General features: G+C 42.1%; 1 protein-coding gene and 1 long non-coding RNA gene across 2 annotated transcripts in view; one reads left to right on the top strand and one right to left on the bottom strand.

The window, feature by feature from the left end:
- The window catches only part of LOC100702212 (dolichyl-diphosphooligosaccharide--protein glycosyltransferase subunit STT3B), a 77026-nt gene that overhangs the window by 682 nt on the left and 60702 nt on the right, over nucleotides 1–15642 (top strand). The window lies entirely within an intron of this gene.
- On the bottom strand, nucleotides 26–12185 carry LOC112848216 (uncharacterized). The gene is made up of 3 exons (XR_003222223.1): nucleotides 11388–12185; nucleotides 3978–4097; nucleotides 26–3622 (listed from the first exon to the last, which is right to left on the bottom strand). It is a non-coding gene; the product is annotated as an uncharacterized LOC112848216 (long non-coding RNA).

A 15642-nucleotide genomic window follows, 5' to 3' on the forward strand; every position in this document is an offset into this window, starting at 1 on the left:
TAGGCGGTTCGCCGAGATTAGACTGTTCTGTCAAGAAGTTTCTGTGAGAACAGTGCAGGTTAACTGTGACAGATTTCGTAACGATCCTTCATGAAAATAAAATAAAAATGATAAAATGACGCCCTGCACAGTTTATAAAAAGCAGCTTCTTATTGTGCGTAGTTATTAGACGGTCATCTTGGACAGAGCTCCATTGTGCCGACGCAGTGCTTTAAAATTATACGGCTTCCCCCCCCCTCACTGTCCTGCTTTTTGGGGGGTGGGGAATAAGGTGAGCCTGAATGACTTTGGTCAGGCTTTTAGTGTCATGTGACGTTTGCTTTGATATTGTAGTTCATAGTAAAAGTGCAATATCAGAGCAGGCTGTGGGGAGAGGGGGGGTCAGAGGAGTGACCGAGGACAATAGTGACAGCTTCATCTGACGTGGGGTGAACCCGGAAAGAAGCGGCCATGAATGGGGCGAAGTGGCTCTGGCCCTTCTGACACAGATTTGTCCTGTTTACCCGCTGATAAGCACCGGCACAGGTTATGGAGGCTAATATAGTTGGTGTGCCAAGAATGTGCCTCATGCATATTACAGTAAAAGGCTTCCAGTGAGCAAAGTGTACCCAATTTTCTTTCTTCTAAAAAATATTGCGATTTTCTGTGAAAACCATTGTTTCTCCTTCTGAAACTCCCTCCCTCTGTAGGGCACCTTTGGTTTTCCATACCAGTACCTTTTCTAAAGTTTCATTTTCAGGTGGGGTCGGGGTACAAGCTGCTGTGGTGCGAAAAGGGCTTCCTTACACTCTGAGACATTTAGTGCAGCTGACAGCTGGGATACCGAGTCCACAGTTAAGACTTTGCTGTACCAGAGAGTTTTTTTTTTTTTTATAAAAACGATGCTTCTTTTTTTTTTTTTTGTCAAATGTATTTTATTTGTACTCTGAGGGACGATTGCCTGGTCCAAGCCCGCGTTGCATCACTGAAAGCATTTAATGATTATTCTGAGACCAGGAGCGTGGATTAAACTGCCAGCTCCATGTCTGTCTGCTGAATAAAAGAGGAGGCTTGAAAGCTTTGGCTGGGTGAGAATCCCTCAGTTTCTTGTGTGTCACTGTCTGAAAGTGTAACATGGCGTGACATGGAGTGAAATTTATTCATGCACTGCTTTATTGTTCTATCACTCTCCCTTTGCTATTAGACCAGCAGCCTTAAGTAAACTACATGTTTGGATGGCTGAGGGGGTGTGCATGCACCTGTGTTTTGGTTTTTTTGTTAGTTTTTTTAAAATTGTGAATAGTGATTACAATAAAACAGGCAGGTGGCAAAATCTGCCTCACCTCATGCACTGAAGGGGAATCCCTGGTGTGTGATTGAATAAAGGAAGTAACAGAGCGAAAGTTTGAATCCTCTCTGTATGTGCACGTTGTGTGATAGAAAAAACCTTGAGGTTGCCCAGCATTCAGGAGAACAGGAGCGTGTAAATCCAGCACACTGCTGGGATTTACAGCAGTGTGCGATTGTTGTCTGATGACACGTCTGTCTTGTACAGCCCCGCGACCTCACTGCAAGGTTGTTTGCCATTCATGAGCTTATCTTTGAAACAAGAATGGAGGGGTATCAACCTTCTGTGACCCTGTTTGTTCTCCACCTCCCTCCCTCGCGCCCCCTCTCTCTGATGCATCCCTTTGATGTGGCTGGCTAATAGTCCGTTCCCCTCAGAAGTTCTAGATCGAGCTATTAGATTTGACAGCAAAGGGAGTTGTGGCTGACATTAGGTAGCTAGCCCGTATGTGGTTAGTTCTGCTTTGAGTTTGGACTGCGTTATTATGCACAGTGCAGCATCAGAAAGAAGAAAAACCAGCTTCATTAGTACTTATGTATTTGTCTGATGCACTAAAAGTTGTTTGCTTGTGAGTTGGACCTCCCTCACAGCAGCAAGGTCTGGCAAGGAGAGCGTGTCTGATCCACCAGTCATCCTTTTTCCTAAAGCGCCATCTCTCTGTATTAAAGCTTGTGGGCAATTTAAGGGAATTAGTGTCACTTGGTGTCCGGTTCTCCTGTGGCGACGATCTGATATTGGTGCAGGCATCAAAACCATTCATAGGTCGTCCTATCAAAGTCATCCAGTTTTATTTTTTGAAATGTTGTCGTTGTCATGGCTATTTCAATGCCTCTCTTTGGGTAACTGAGGGTCAGTGTTTAACCTCATCGTATTTTTGACTGACTGTAGTTCGTAGTGAAACTGAATACTGAAATTGTTCAGTACTGAAAGCACTGAAGCATGTCTATTCAAATGTATAATCTTGTTTCCTAACCCTTGAAGTGGATAATCCCAGAATAAAATGAAAACTGTGACTGTTTCAGATGGTTGTTTTTTTTTTTTTTTTTGTTTTTTTTTTGGCATTTTAACTGACAGAAGGTGAAATCGGCTGTAAGTAACAAACACAAATGCTGTAAGTAACTTACAAAAAACATTATGTGCTCTTAGTGGGAGAGCCTGTGTGTGCATACTGACAGGATGTGACGCATAACTAAAATTACAAGTGGATGTTTTAGTTCAAGACCAACAGGAGTGAGAGTCATCGCTGGAGAAATGATCTCACCGACTGCATCACAGTCGATTTCGAGAAGTGTTTTGCTTTAGTTTTCATTCATCAGGGCCTTGTGGTTCTCTGGTACTTGAAGTCCAGATATATTTGTCTGAAGATCTGCTTTTCAAGTTGAAGCTACATGTTGAGAACAGTGAATATGATTATACCCAAACTTGTCCCAAACTTGTGCTGTTTTTCACTTCTCACCCAAGGGAAGTTGCACCTTTTGCACAGATCTTTTAAATGCTGGGATGTGCAGTTTGAGGAAAAAGATACTTTCATGTTGGAAGCTAATTGACAGCGGGATTTCACCTCAGTGGCTTCGACTGGCAGGAGGAGGTGGTGGTTAATGTTAGTCAATGTATTTTTGTCCTAGATAACAGGGAAACTCATTCAGAAATGGCAAAGAACGAGCTACCTTAATCCTTAATGCAATCTTTAATTAGTGGACAGACATCCAGCAAACAGGTAAAAGTCTTGCATTTCATTTTTTTTTTTGTGTGTGTGTGTGTGTGAAATACCTAACAGCACCAGGAGGCTAATAAGATCCATTAGCTATTGTAAATTTGTTCTATTGAAGAAAAATTGCTTGCACCCATCAGGAGTCAACCCAGGCCAGAAGGGTCATGCAGCTTCAGATATTGTTCACAGATGACTGCTTGTGCTAGAGTTGTGACATGCTGGAGTTACTTTAAAGTTTTATTGGCTATGGCTGTAGTCGTCTTTTGGCTTTGTTTCTCATGTTTGTACACAGGATGTAGTCATACAGGGTCATGGACTGTTTCTCAGTCCAGCGCCATTTGCAGCTTGTCTTAGTTTTACGTGTTTATTTGAATTCAATTCTGTTTATATGGCACCAAATCACAAGAATAATTGCCTCAAGGTTCCTTATATTGTAAGGTTTTGATCCTTCAAAAATGCAGAGAAAACCCCCAACAATCAGACGGCCCCCTATGAGCAAGCACTTGGTGACTGTGGGAAGGAAAAACTCCCTTTTAACCGGAAAAAAGGACCAGGCTCAGGGAGAGGCGGCCATCTGCCATGACCTGTTGGGGTGAGAGAAGAGAGACGGGACAAAATATTTTCTTGACCTCTTGTTTATTTATTTTTTTTAATAACAAATTCTAGGTGCGTTACTGCCCCCTTCTGCTTGAAATGTATTACAAAATTCTAAGCACTGGTAAAAAGATATTGAAGTGTACTGCATTAAATTCAACATGAAAAAAGATTTTGTATGAGTTCTGAATTAGTGAGATTATTATTACAGAAAATTTTCAGCGAAAAATTTGCTGTTTTAAATGATTTATACTTCTGACTAAATCATTCCATCACTAGTCTGTAAGTTGGACTGACATATCTTAACAATTACAGGATGGATTGGCATCTAAAAACTAGAACTACCTTCCACCTTGAGGTCGGCATGTGCTTTTGAGTGCCGTGCAGCTTTCTGTTGAATGGTGTTGAATGGATTTTGCCTCAGGAACTCACTCATCTCCGAAAGACTTTTGGTGATGCCGCTATCTAAGCAAAAACATTTATTTGCTTGCTTCAGTAAAACACAGAAGTTCAATTTTACAGCCTGTGAAGAAACTCACTGATGTACTTTTAATCCAAGGATGCTGCTCGTGGATTTGCATCTGCAGAAGAGGTCGTTGCAGCAGTAACCTCTGGGTGAGGGGTGAAAGTTGCCTAACACATGCTCTTTATGAGTAATGCTGAAATCATCCCATGAGCTACAGAGTGAATGGACCTCTAGCCTTGATTTGAAATTATAATGCAGATGGCTTGAAAAAAAATGATTGGAAAAAGCATTGTACTTGATTTCAATCTAACAGCATTATTCAAATATATCTTAGTAGAGACGTTACCATTGAATAATTCTCTATACCCAGCTGTGCTCACATCACTGGCTAAATATTCCAAGATTAATTTCCATGTTTGAATCCTGCAAATCAATTGAGGCAGACCTCGTTAATCAATAGAGGAAGAGAAACAAACGGAGCGGGATTACAGTGAATTTCGTCTAACATGAAAATGCTGTTCTGTTCCTCGTGTCCACAAATGCGCCATAATAAGAAATGACTTGCTGTTTATGGAGGACAGAGTTGATGATGTGTGTGAACTGCAGAGTGGGCTATCGTTGGGGCCACATTACCAGGCGCTTTGTGAATGGGAGCAAGAGGTTTTATGTTGTGTAATGAACAGGTATTAGACCCAGGCTGTGGCGCTGCTGTATGCCTGTCTTAAAAGATCTAACCCCTCTTCTGCACGTTCCTGACGGGGAGAGGCGCTTTTGAAGGTTTAGAATGGAAAACAGGGAGAGGAGGGGAAATGAAAAGTGCCTCATTGAAACTGAATCGGAAAGCAGATTCTGCACTTAGCCCAGTTAGCTTCATTGACACTGGCTGCTTTTCTCACTCATTTCTGCGAAATTATTTCATCCCCACTGCCACTCAGGTCAAATGCCTCAAGTTACAGTTGTTTATTTCCTTTTCCTGTTTTCATTTCCCAAGTTTTGGTGACCGTAAAGTCACTGTGTAAAACAAAAATTGTGTCCCAGTCAGCAAAGCACTGCAAAGCTATGTCTGGGCTTTGGCTGATGATTCACGAGAGCAGCCCCGTGGTCTCCTGTGAGGCGCCTTTAGTGGTGCATTCAGTTCGGTCACTAAGGTCATGACAGTTTGTGCCTCTGGTCAGCTGTGTTGCCAGACTGAGTTGATCCAACTGACACCTGATTCCTTAGTGGCACTGACTCTGCCAAGCGCCAGTGCTTTCTTTGGGCAGGGGAGCAAATGTTCTTTCCTACTGGCTGATGGTAACAGGCAGCGAGATGAAGGCCCGGACAGGCTACCTGGCTCACACACCGGACCTCGAGGGGACAGCGACCTTGTGCAGTGTGGACTTTAATCCACACACCCAGTGTCATATTTTATTTACTGCTGAACTGATTTCAAAATTATCACCTGCGATTTAATTTGTTTTGTGTGTTTGTTTTGTTTTTTCACTTGGGTCTGACACACATTGTTGAATGTAAATCAATACTGTGAAACTGCCATGCAATATATATGACCTTTTATGAAGCTGATAATGATGAGCTGTAGATGCTGGGGCTGTGCCTGTTGCTGCATTACCAGAGTAATATGATGCCTACCACAGAGTTGAGCTCATTACAGGCATCACGCTACTACTTCCAGTCATTCTCATTCTCAGTGTTTAGCATTGCACGGAAATGATGCTGATGGAAATGGAATATTAAAATCCTATTTTGATGGAAACTGGAACAGCAGTAACGAAAAACAACATTATGAAGGAAATATCAATTTAGCCACAGTCATGGCTGTCAGAATGTGTCAGGGATAGGTTTGCTGCTGTACTTTGAATTCGAGTTCACTATAATGACCTGATTCACCACAGGGCAACAATAAGTGCAATTTAAAAAAAACAACAAAAAACCCCCAACAACTTTGTTAAAGGTAATCTATTGTGGGAATGCATATTTAATGCCATTAATGAGGATGGAGCAGCACTCCATGTCATCACAGACACTGCTCAGGAAGCAGGAGCTGCTCTTTCTGTTATAGCATGTTAGAAAGGATCCAGTAATGCTGCTGATCCTGGACAGGTCACCGGTCTGCGACAGAGCTGACGCAAAGAGCCACACAACCGTTCACATTCACACCTACAGACAGTTTGGAATTATCAGTTAAGCTAAAACGCATGTCTTTGGACTGAAGGAGGAAGCCAGAGTACTCTGAGAGGAGCCATGCAAAGAGTCTGTGTTCTCTCTTTATTTTCATATGTTTTAAATAAATGTATATATTCAAAACAACACGACAAAAATCCCTTCATGTTCACACACCCAGTATTATCCAGAAGCTCTAAAAGAGACGTTTGGAAATAATGCTGAGCCAGTTTTAATTTGAATCTTCTTGGATTGCATTTTAGTCTGTATCTGTAGAAACACTGACACTAAGGAGCGATGAGCAAGACACATCTGCTTCCTGATCTGGTGTCATCACTTATTACTACTTCTTACTTGATTCCCTGATCACTTGACCCTTTCCCGGTAGATAAACCCCAGTAGATTATCCATTATGGGCAAAAAGCTGAGTCAGTATTTCATCTCATCACCTTTCAATTTTTTGTGTGATTCTGTTAGTTTCACAAAGTTTGTATAGGTAAGGATGGATGATGCTTTGAATTTCACCTGTGGGATAAATAAAGTACATAAAATATAAGTGTATATATAGAAGAAAGGGAACAAAAACATCCCCTTTTCAGCTTTAACAAAAATGAAATATTTGGCACAAGGTTATAGAGTCCAGGCAGGACTCTCGGTTAGCGTCACTTTGTGTTGCTGCTGTTTTTAAACAAAGATGACTATTTCTACAAACTCCATTTGGGGTTTTCTTCTGTCTCCAGGTAAAACACCTGTTAACCTTGAGTGACACATTATCTTTGCTTCACCTGGTTCCCTTTCGCTGTGTGTGGAGGAGCTGCCTGTGGCACACCTGCTCAGGAGCATGACCAGAAATGAAGCTAAACGAGTCTTTTCCAAGCTGATACAGCTCCTGCTTTGGTCCCAAGCAGCTCTGCTCTTTTCTCCATCCTGCATCTGTCTAATAATAATAAGTGACCCCTCTGCTGTAACACACTGACTGTGGATCAAACCCGCATATAACCCATAGCTCATGTAAAGATATTATGTGGTTCTGTCAAAGCGCAGACCTGTTGGCTGCTTGTTTTTTCCTCCCTCATGCTGGCCCTTTTCTGTTGGTTAGCGTATGTTTAATCAACATTACAGTATTGGTGTCTATACCCTCTTCACACCTTATTATTTCTGTTGTAAATATTGACTGTGACGGAGTAGTTTTCCTCACTGTAAGGTATCGCCCACGACTAGAGGTCTCAGGGCAAGGACTGGGTGCTGCTGTGGAACAGCGTAGCAAGATGACCGGGAACAGTGACTTGTCAGTGGTTCTTTGTTAGCACTTTTGTGCTAATAAATTGAACTCAAGGAGACTCTAGTCTATTCAAGACATCAGAATTTCTTTCAACATCACCAGCTTTCAGTGTGCATGATAAAACCAGCTGCCACTGTGCCCTGATTCAGCTGCAGTGTCACAGCTCCATCACAGCGCACAGATGAGCTGGCAAACGGCATCAGGAGGGGACGAACAACGGAGGAGTGTCATTAATAACATTTTGGACCTTTTGATGTCCCAGTAATTTGTTTTCCACCAGGAAATTCTGACCGGTGCGTACACATGAAAGATTTCCTTTATTCAGCTTACATAATACTAATTCTGCTGTTTCATTACGCAACAGTCAGAGTGGGGATGAGTCATTTTAAGCTATCGTTCAAAGGGGAGGTGGGAAAAGGTTGAGCACTAGTGTGAACTTGACTTTATGGCCACCCCCACTTTACAAATGTACATTTATTTATTTAATAAGATGACAGGGAATGCTTTTCAGGGCTCGCAAAATTTCAAAATCCCTGGTAGCCCTTCGGGCAGGGACTCTTCAGTTTGTGGTAGCTCAAAATAAATTTAAGTAGCCCGAATAAAAAAGAGAGCAATTTTTTGATTGATGTTTTGTTTCCTGTTTTGTTTCCGTTACAATATTATACATTAAAGTATAATATTGTAACGGAAACAAAACATTAATCAAAAAATTGTTGAAACACAAATTACAACATTGTATAAAAATTACAATCATCAACTCAAATACTTGGTTCTAATTGAACAGAAATTTCTGTGAACTTGTAAGAACTGTGTAGAACATGAATCAGTCTGTCAGATCCTGAATTTGAAATTTCCACTGAAGTCACGGATAAGGGATAAGTGGAACCAAGATCTAGGCCATTTTTTTTGAAGTTTGGCAAAATTTAGCAGTCTTTGCAATGGTAGTTCACTCTTTGCAACATAGTACGCTATTCTAAACAGATTTTTCAGGTTTATTTTTAGTATGTTCTTTGCAATTGGTGTTTGTTCTGGGAAAGATATTGCAGACTGAGCAATAATGCATTTCTTGCATTTCTCATGGGTTCTAATGGGGGTCTTTCTTAAAATTACTGGTCCCAGTAACAAAGGCGCTTGTCGACTCAGAAATCGAGGGAAAACCAACAACACACCCGGCAGAACATTATGTTATTTACAGGGGTGCACATAAGTGGTCCGCAGGTGCGCATTTGCTGTCAAAATAAGACGCGCACCAGATAAGAAGTTGCAACGTGCGTTTGCGTACATATAAAAGGCACTGTTTTTGTCCGCTAGAGTGGGATTTTCACGGCATATTCTGCACCACATCTCTGTGCCTTCATCATTTCTTTGAAGCCAGCTCACCTCCTGCAACCACTTTTCCGAGAATACGCGCTTCTTTTGCGGTTCGGACTCCTTCTGACATTTCTTTGGAGGTGGAGGAACACCAAAGTAATTGCTTAAAGGAGCTTGCTTCTTCGACATCTTTAAGAGTTTTAAACAAATGTCTGTCCTCCTCCAGAAAATCTGGAGGCGCGCGTTGCAACTTCTTATCTGGTGCGCGTCTTTTATTTTGACAGCGAATGCGCACCTGCGGACCACTTATGTGCACCCCTGGTTATTTAGCTTGTCATATTCCAGCCACAGAAATTCTTTTGTCCATGAAACCATAAAGCTGCACTTTCTTTTTCCCTCAGTCTGATTTGTCATAACTTTTCCGTTTTGTGGTAGGCTTTTCTTTGGCTGTCACTTCTTCACCCTGACCTGTCTTATTTGGCTCAGCAGAACTAAAATATATATCCTGCTGCTTTTGCACACGCACTCACATAACGGTCAGCGACTCTCTGCGCCATCACCTCTCACATGTTTAAGCTTGCTGTGGGAGATTTCACTTGTCAGTTTTGAATAGTAAGCTAATGAGTGATAAGACGTCAAAGGAATTGGTGCGCAATTAATCGTCACTCACCAATCAGTACTGCCGCTCTCTATACACAGTTCGCGCGATCGCAAAGTGAAAGCAAAAAACAAGCGCAAATTCAAACGCGATTTCAATATGTCACATAATGACAGTGGCTCACCGATGCCAATGACATAATTACCCAGCTACATTTCCGAAAGAATGCAAAAGCATTGACATATATTTTTCCTTCCTACGATAGCCCGACGGGCAGGGCTGAGATAGATTTTGGTAGCCCGACTGGAAAATTCGCTAGCCCCGGGACGTCGGGCTAGCGATTTTGCAAGCCCTGCTTTTGTTGCTGGCCCCTGATTTTTAGGCCGTTACATGGAGCCGTTAATGTGAAAGAGCAGTTAGTGTGAAAATGCATTAAAGTTGACAGAGTGTTTTACTGGGAGATTACAGTCAGAGGAAGTTGATGCTGGTAGCACAGATTATCAGGCCGAGTATCTGTGTGTGAACATTGGAGTGACTGCAGTGAGTTCTGGCTGCTGCTGGAGCTGTGAAACCGATGTATTAACACCGTAGGCTGACAGCTTCTCTTCCACCAGTGCTTTTTGATCTATGATCGTGTGCGCTACTTTTTCTTCTCTGTGAAATTTGTGTGTGTGTCTGTGTATGGGGGCATGCGAACATTTACAAGTAGCACTGTGATGTGCTGTGGCACTTCAGTGGGGGATATAATATGCACCCGAGAGCTAGATTTCTTTGTCCCATAATACCAGTTCTGTGTAAGCAGAGTGACAGCAGTGATGAAACGGCTGCGCAATAAACCCTCATGTTTTTGGCACACGTCCCCATCACAATGTTTATTGTTTTTTGGTTGTTTGTTTTTTTTGTTTGGACTGCTTGTTGTCGTTCTGGTGTTTCACGTTTGTGTAATGTCACCATGGTTTGGTTTTGTGAGCTGGAGCTCAGATCTGCCTACAGCTTAAAGTGTGCTAACCTAACCAGTTCTGACCCTGTGGTCCATTCTTAAACAGCCCAACACTAAAGAAGCACTCATCAGATATGGGCCCAATTGATATATTTTAAAAAAAGAACAACACTGAACACATTTGAAGGATTAGTTCTCTGAATAAACCGTAAATAAACTAGACAGGAAGCGTCTCATCTTTTTCTAACAGACTGATTTAGCCCTGCTGCCACAAGGACAAAGACAGGAAACCTGGAGGATTTCTCTTTTGCTTTGTTGAAATATTTTATTTAGCAAGATGATATTGTGAGACAGCACAGTGGTTAGCACTGTTGCCTAACAGCAAGAAGGTCATGGGTTTCAATCCACTATCTCTCTGGGTTTTCTGGCATCCTCCCACAGTCCAAAGTCATGCAGTCAGTGGGGTTAGGTTAACTGGTGTTCTAAATTCCCCATTAATGCAAATGTGAGTGTGAGTGATTGTTTCTCTATGTTAGACCTGTGACTGACTGTTGACCTGTCCAGGGTGCACCCCGCCTCTTGGCCTATGGCAGGTGGGATTCAGTCCAGTGAAAACTTGAGAGACTGATCGATAATGATTTCTAATTCCACCTCTTTTGCTTTTGTTACTGTGACACATCTTTCATTGTCAGACAGACATTGCTCTACAAACAAAACAGCCTGTGTAAAGGTAACGAACAAAGCTGGAGTCCCTACAAATGGTGCACTTGTATTTCTATCAGACAGGTGAAGCCCTGTGACTTCCATTTCCACTTCTTTTTTTAAAAGTTGACATCTTCCCCAGGATGCCTCCCCCATGCTCTAACAGAGTTAGATTCGCTCTGCCTCCACTGTGGATGGACCTGTCGTTGTTTGACCTCCAGCTCTATATCTCTGTGACAAACACACACACTGCTGAATGTCAGTTAACTTGTTTTCATTCACCCCGCAGGCCTCACCTCTTTGAGCTCCATGCTCTCCTCCTGCTTGGCTGTGTTTTCCCTCGTCAGCAGCTAATTGGCTTCTCTTTGTCTCTCCGGGACCTGTCTCTCTCTCTGCGTGTGTGGAGGTGGATTGGTCTGTTCATGCTGGCATCTGACAGAGTCAGGCAGTATTTGCCACTCTGTGAACTATTGTCATAGTGCTTGCAAGCCTCATGAGCTTGAAAAGTAGAACAAGTAATGGCACAGACAAACTGTTTGCCACGCTGTGTATTAAAGGTCCTGGATTTTAAAGTGAAGGGGTCACTGCAGGACACAAAGTCATGTGACTTGTGGAATGCAGAAAGAGGCCAAATGAGTGTTTGTTTTAGGTTGTATATTAAAACTGATTCAGAATGATGGCGTGTGTGTGACAGTGCCTGTGAAGCTTCAGTGTTTATAAAAAGGTTCCCTCCTGGTGTAACTGACGTGCTTGCTCGAGAAAGTGGTCCTGTCTTCTGAGTGGTGGTGTTGCACACTATCCATTTTCCACACAAAACAGCCATGGATCCTTTGATCCTCTCCCATGGAGGGCTCCTTCACTGACTTTCTATATGTACAGACATATGGACTCTACTTATATTATCCCACTGCACCGCTGACTAGTTGCTCTCAGTTGGGGCCACCAGTTGGTTCGATCCCTGGCTCCTCCAGTCTGCATGTCAAGTATCTTTGGGCAAGATACTAACCCCAGGTTGCTCTCCGATGCATCCATCGCAGTATGAATGTGTCTGAATGTAGCTAGAAGCACTAAGTATAGAAGAAAGTGCGTGTGTGAATGGGTCAATGTGACATGTTGTATAGAGCGCTTTTATTACTCTGGGAGAGTAGAAAAGCGCTATATAAGAATCAGAATCAGTCCATTGTTCTCGTGGCTTCCAGTGCTGGGATGGACTCCCAACTCCACTGTCCCTGGAGTGGAACCTTTGTCTGTCACTCATTTGTCACAGTGGGTTCACTTGTTTTTGTAGATGGTATTATTTTCAGAATGTGTGGGTGAGCCTCTTTTTGTGTGCACCAACACCAGAATCTCACTGTGTGGAAAACACAAGTTCATTAATGAAGACATCCTTCTCAGGCTGTGAAAACAGCTGTGCTCTATAGCTTGAAGGCAGCTTTCTAAAGCCTGCAGAAAAAAATGGCACTCATCATGTAGTCAGTGTTATCAGCTTTATCCTCGACACTTGAAAGAGTGCACAAAGTCTGCATTGCTAATTAGAGTTGTGATGCAGGCTTCTTGAGTTCGATTATGGGAAGGGTTCAGAATGTTTGACCCACATTGGTTATGTTGGTCTTTGATGTGCTTTCATTTTGGCATTTTAAATTTTTCCTTGTGAGGCTTCAAACTTTAGCAGTCCTAAATAATAACTGTAAATGTCTGATAGGTGTGTACTGATTGTGAAAGTGTGTGTAAGGGAGTAATTTGGCTCATAGCTGATGCAGTCACACTGATTTATTTATTTATTTTGCCTCTTGGTCACTGTCAACCAGCACAGCTGATGTCACACGATGTATTATGGTCTCTGTAACAGTGCCATCCTGATTGCTTAGTACACCTCCATGCTCCCACACACTGCACAGTAACAGCAGTCCAGCAGCAGTCTTGTGGGTTCACAGACTGTCACACTAGGTTGCTTTGAATTTCTCACTAAACTTTAAAGAAGCCTGTTTTAGCTGCCCTTTTATTCAAAACAGGTCACCGCCGCAGATGGCTGTGTACTGCGTATGTGATTTGTCAGACCAATCTTGCATCATTACCCCACATTTCAGATTGTTCCATATAGGGAAGCATACAGATAATTAGTTGGAGTTAGCTGCTGCTATTACTATTATTAATATTGAAAGTTTAATGATTGAATCTGTAGGATTCATGCAGTTTTCCATGTGGATGGTTTATGGATGTGAGTAAGCAGTATTTGTTCATCAGAGAGCCATTCTACAGAGAACGTCCTTGATTTGACGTTTCTCTGATTCTGTCTGAGGCAGCACATGGTTGCATTTCGTTCTGGTAAATTTGTTTTGATGTCTCCATATTGGCACTACTGTCTTGTGGTGAAGAAGAGAATATGAAGTTGAGAGTGTGTGATCTGTCAGTTCACCAGAATGTGATGGATACTGGAGAAACATATGTAATTAGAAATGGCACCCACTGTTACAAACTGCTTTCTTCTGTTTGGTTTTTAATAATTGCTATGAATTAAAGTGAAGGGCCGTGCTGTTTATTTTGAGTAAGATTTTTGCTCTGAATGCGATCCTTTAAACTGCTGTATCTGGCTGTGTGCCTCCACACTGGTAACACACTAGTATATGCAGTCTTTTGAAATCATATTATGGAAACTGACTAGATGCACAGATCTTTGTAAATTATTAAAATGAGTGGCAGATGCTTAATTTTCACTTGCCCTTTGCGGTGTTTTGGAGGGATTTGTGTTGAAGGAGAAACTGTTCAGTGTGTTGCTGCTACCTGTGGGTGCTCTGAAACAAGCGTTCTGCCTTAATGAGTACATTTTTATTCTAAACCAGATTTCATTTAAGTGTTAAACATTTTAGTTGTTTGCTGCTAAACTCTCTAACATGCTACCATCCCTCTGTGATATCACCCACTTCCACCACCCTCACATGTGTTGTGTCTTTGCTTTGAGTGCATGCAACTCTGTGACAGGTCTACAGGCAGTGTGGGAGAACTTTGTTTGGGATGTGATATCTTGGTTATGTCTTCAGGATATTTCATTTTGTCCTGCATAAATGTAAACCTGAACTTGATGCTCAACCGATTAGAAAGGTCACTTTGACCTAACCCCCCCCAAAAAAACCCAAAGATTTTGTCCATACTATTCCTGCACCAAGCATGACGTGATTTCACTTGAGTGTATTAAAGAGGAAGTGATAATAGTTTATATTCAAAAGGTCAAGGTCAGCAGGTCATCATGATGGTCATTTTATAACTTTCTAGAAGCGGCTCATGTCGGACTGAATCAGCGTTTAAGCTTCCTCCACACTGTGTTCTGAATTACTTTTATATCTACCAAAACATCAAAGCACAGTAAAGGTTAAGGATCCTTAAAGAGGTAGTGCACACAGAGAGCAGCACCACATGCCATCAGAATAGAGGGCACTGAAAAATATTCAATCTGACATTTTATATTGTTTCTTTGCTGTGATTGCTCATTGCTTAAATGTTTGTCAGAGATACTGAAGAAGCTTTTCTAAAGAGTTAAATGAACACAGCATTGTTTCACCTTCAGGGGTCTGTTTAACAGAACCAGTTTTGAAGCTGGACTTTCCCACACATCACCGATACCGCCAAAAACGAAATGATTGCGTTTCTTGCTGCTTTTGATGAGTGCGATGTCTTCATGTAGAAAGCTGGCTCCTGCTTCTTGGATCTCTGTAAAGACCCGATCTGCCGCAGGCCATAGGCACACACACCCACATCCAATCAGCCCTGCAACATACAAGAAAAAAAATGACTCCTGGGGTGAGCTCCAATATTGCAAACCTTTTCCTGCAGCATTTACTGGTGTCGTGACGCTAATGTTGTGTAAAGGTTTATACCCCGTAGACCCATGTTTGCTTTTAAATTTCCATTTCCCTGCAGTGGGTAAACTACAGCTCCTACAAAAAGAGTGTTTTTACTCATTTGTGTCAGCAATATGCGTGGTGACACAAGTTTATTAGTACATATTAAGAAAATTTGCAGTTTTGGGAATATTTATCAGTGGTTGCCCCTTTCAGGTGCAAACTTTCAATTTTAGGAAACTTACAGTAGTGATGTGCAGACATTTTCTGAACTGAACACATTTCTGGTTAGTTTCCATCTGGAAACCTTTGGATAAAACTTTCTTTAGTGTCTGTGTGCCCATTTATTATTAGGAGCTGGTACAGCCAGTGAGTCACAGGCCAATCGCCACCATGTCAGCCAGTCAGAATCCTTTTGGCATTAGCTCTTAACTCAGCAGCTGCTTCCTCCTTTGTTTAGTCAGATGTCTCACTTGGGATGCCTTTAAACCAGGTTTATTTAATTTTTTTTAAAGGATATAAGAAGCATCACTCTTTCTGACATGCAGCTGTCTCCTTGTCTCTCTCTTAGCCAGTCATCCTTTCCCGTTTGCTCAAACATCCTCTCGTGTATCATCTTTCTTCTGCCTCTTGTTCAATCAGTGAAGAGAAGCTGACGAGCTCAGTGCCGGCTCCACACAGGCAGCCACTGAATCACACTCTACGTCTGACTGAT

Source organism: Oreochromis niloticus, linkage group LG11, assembly GCF_001858045.2.
Source record: "Oreochromis niloticus isolate F11D_XX linkage group LG11, O_niloticus_UMD_NMBU, whole genome shotgun sequence".
Taxonomy (NCBI): Eukaryota; Metazoa; Chordata; class Actinopteri; order Cichliformes; family Cichlidae; genus Oreochromis; species Oreochromis niloticus.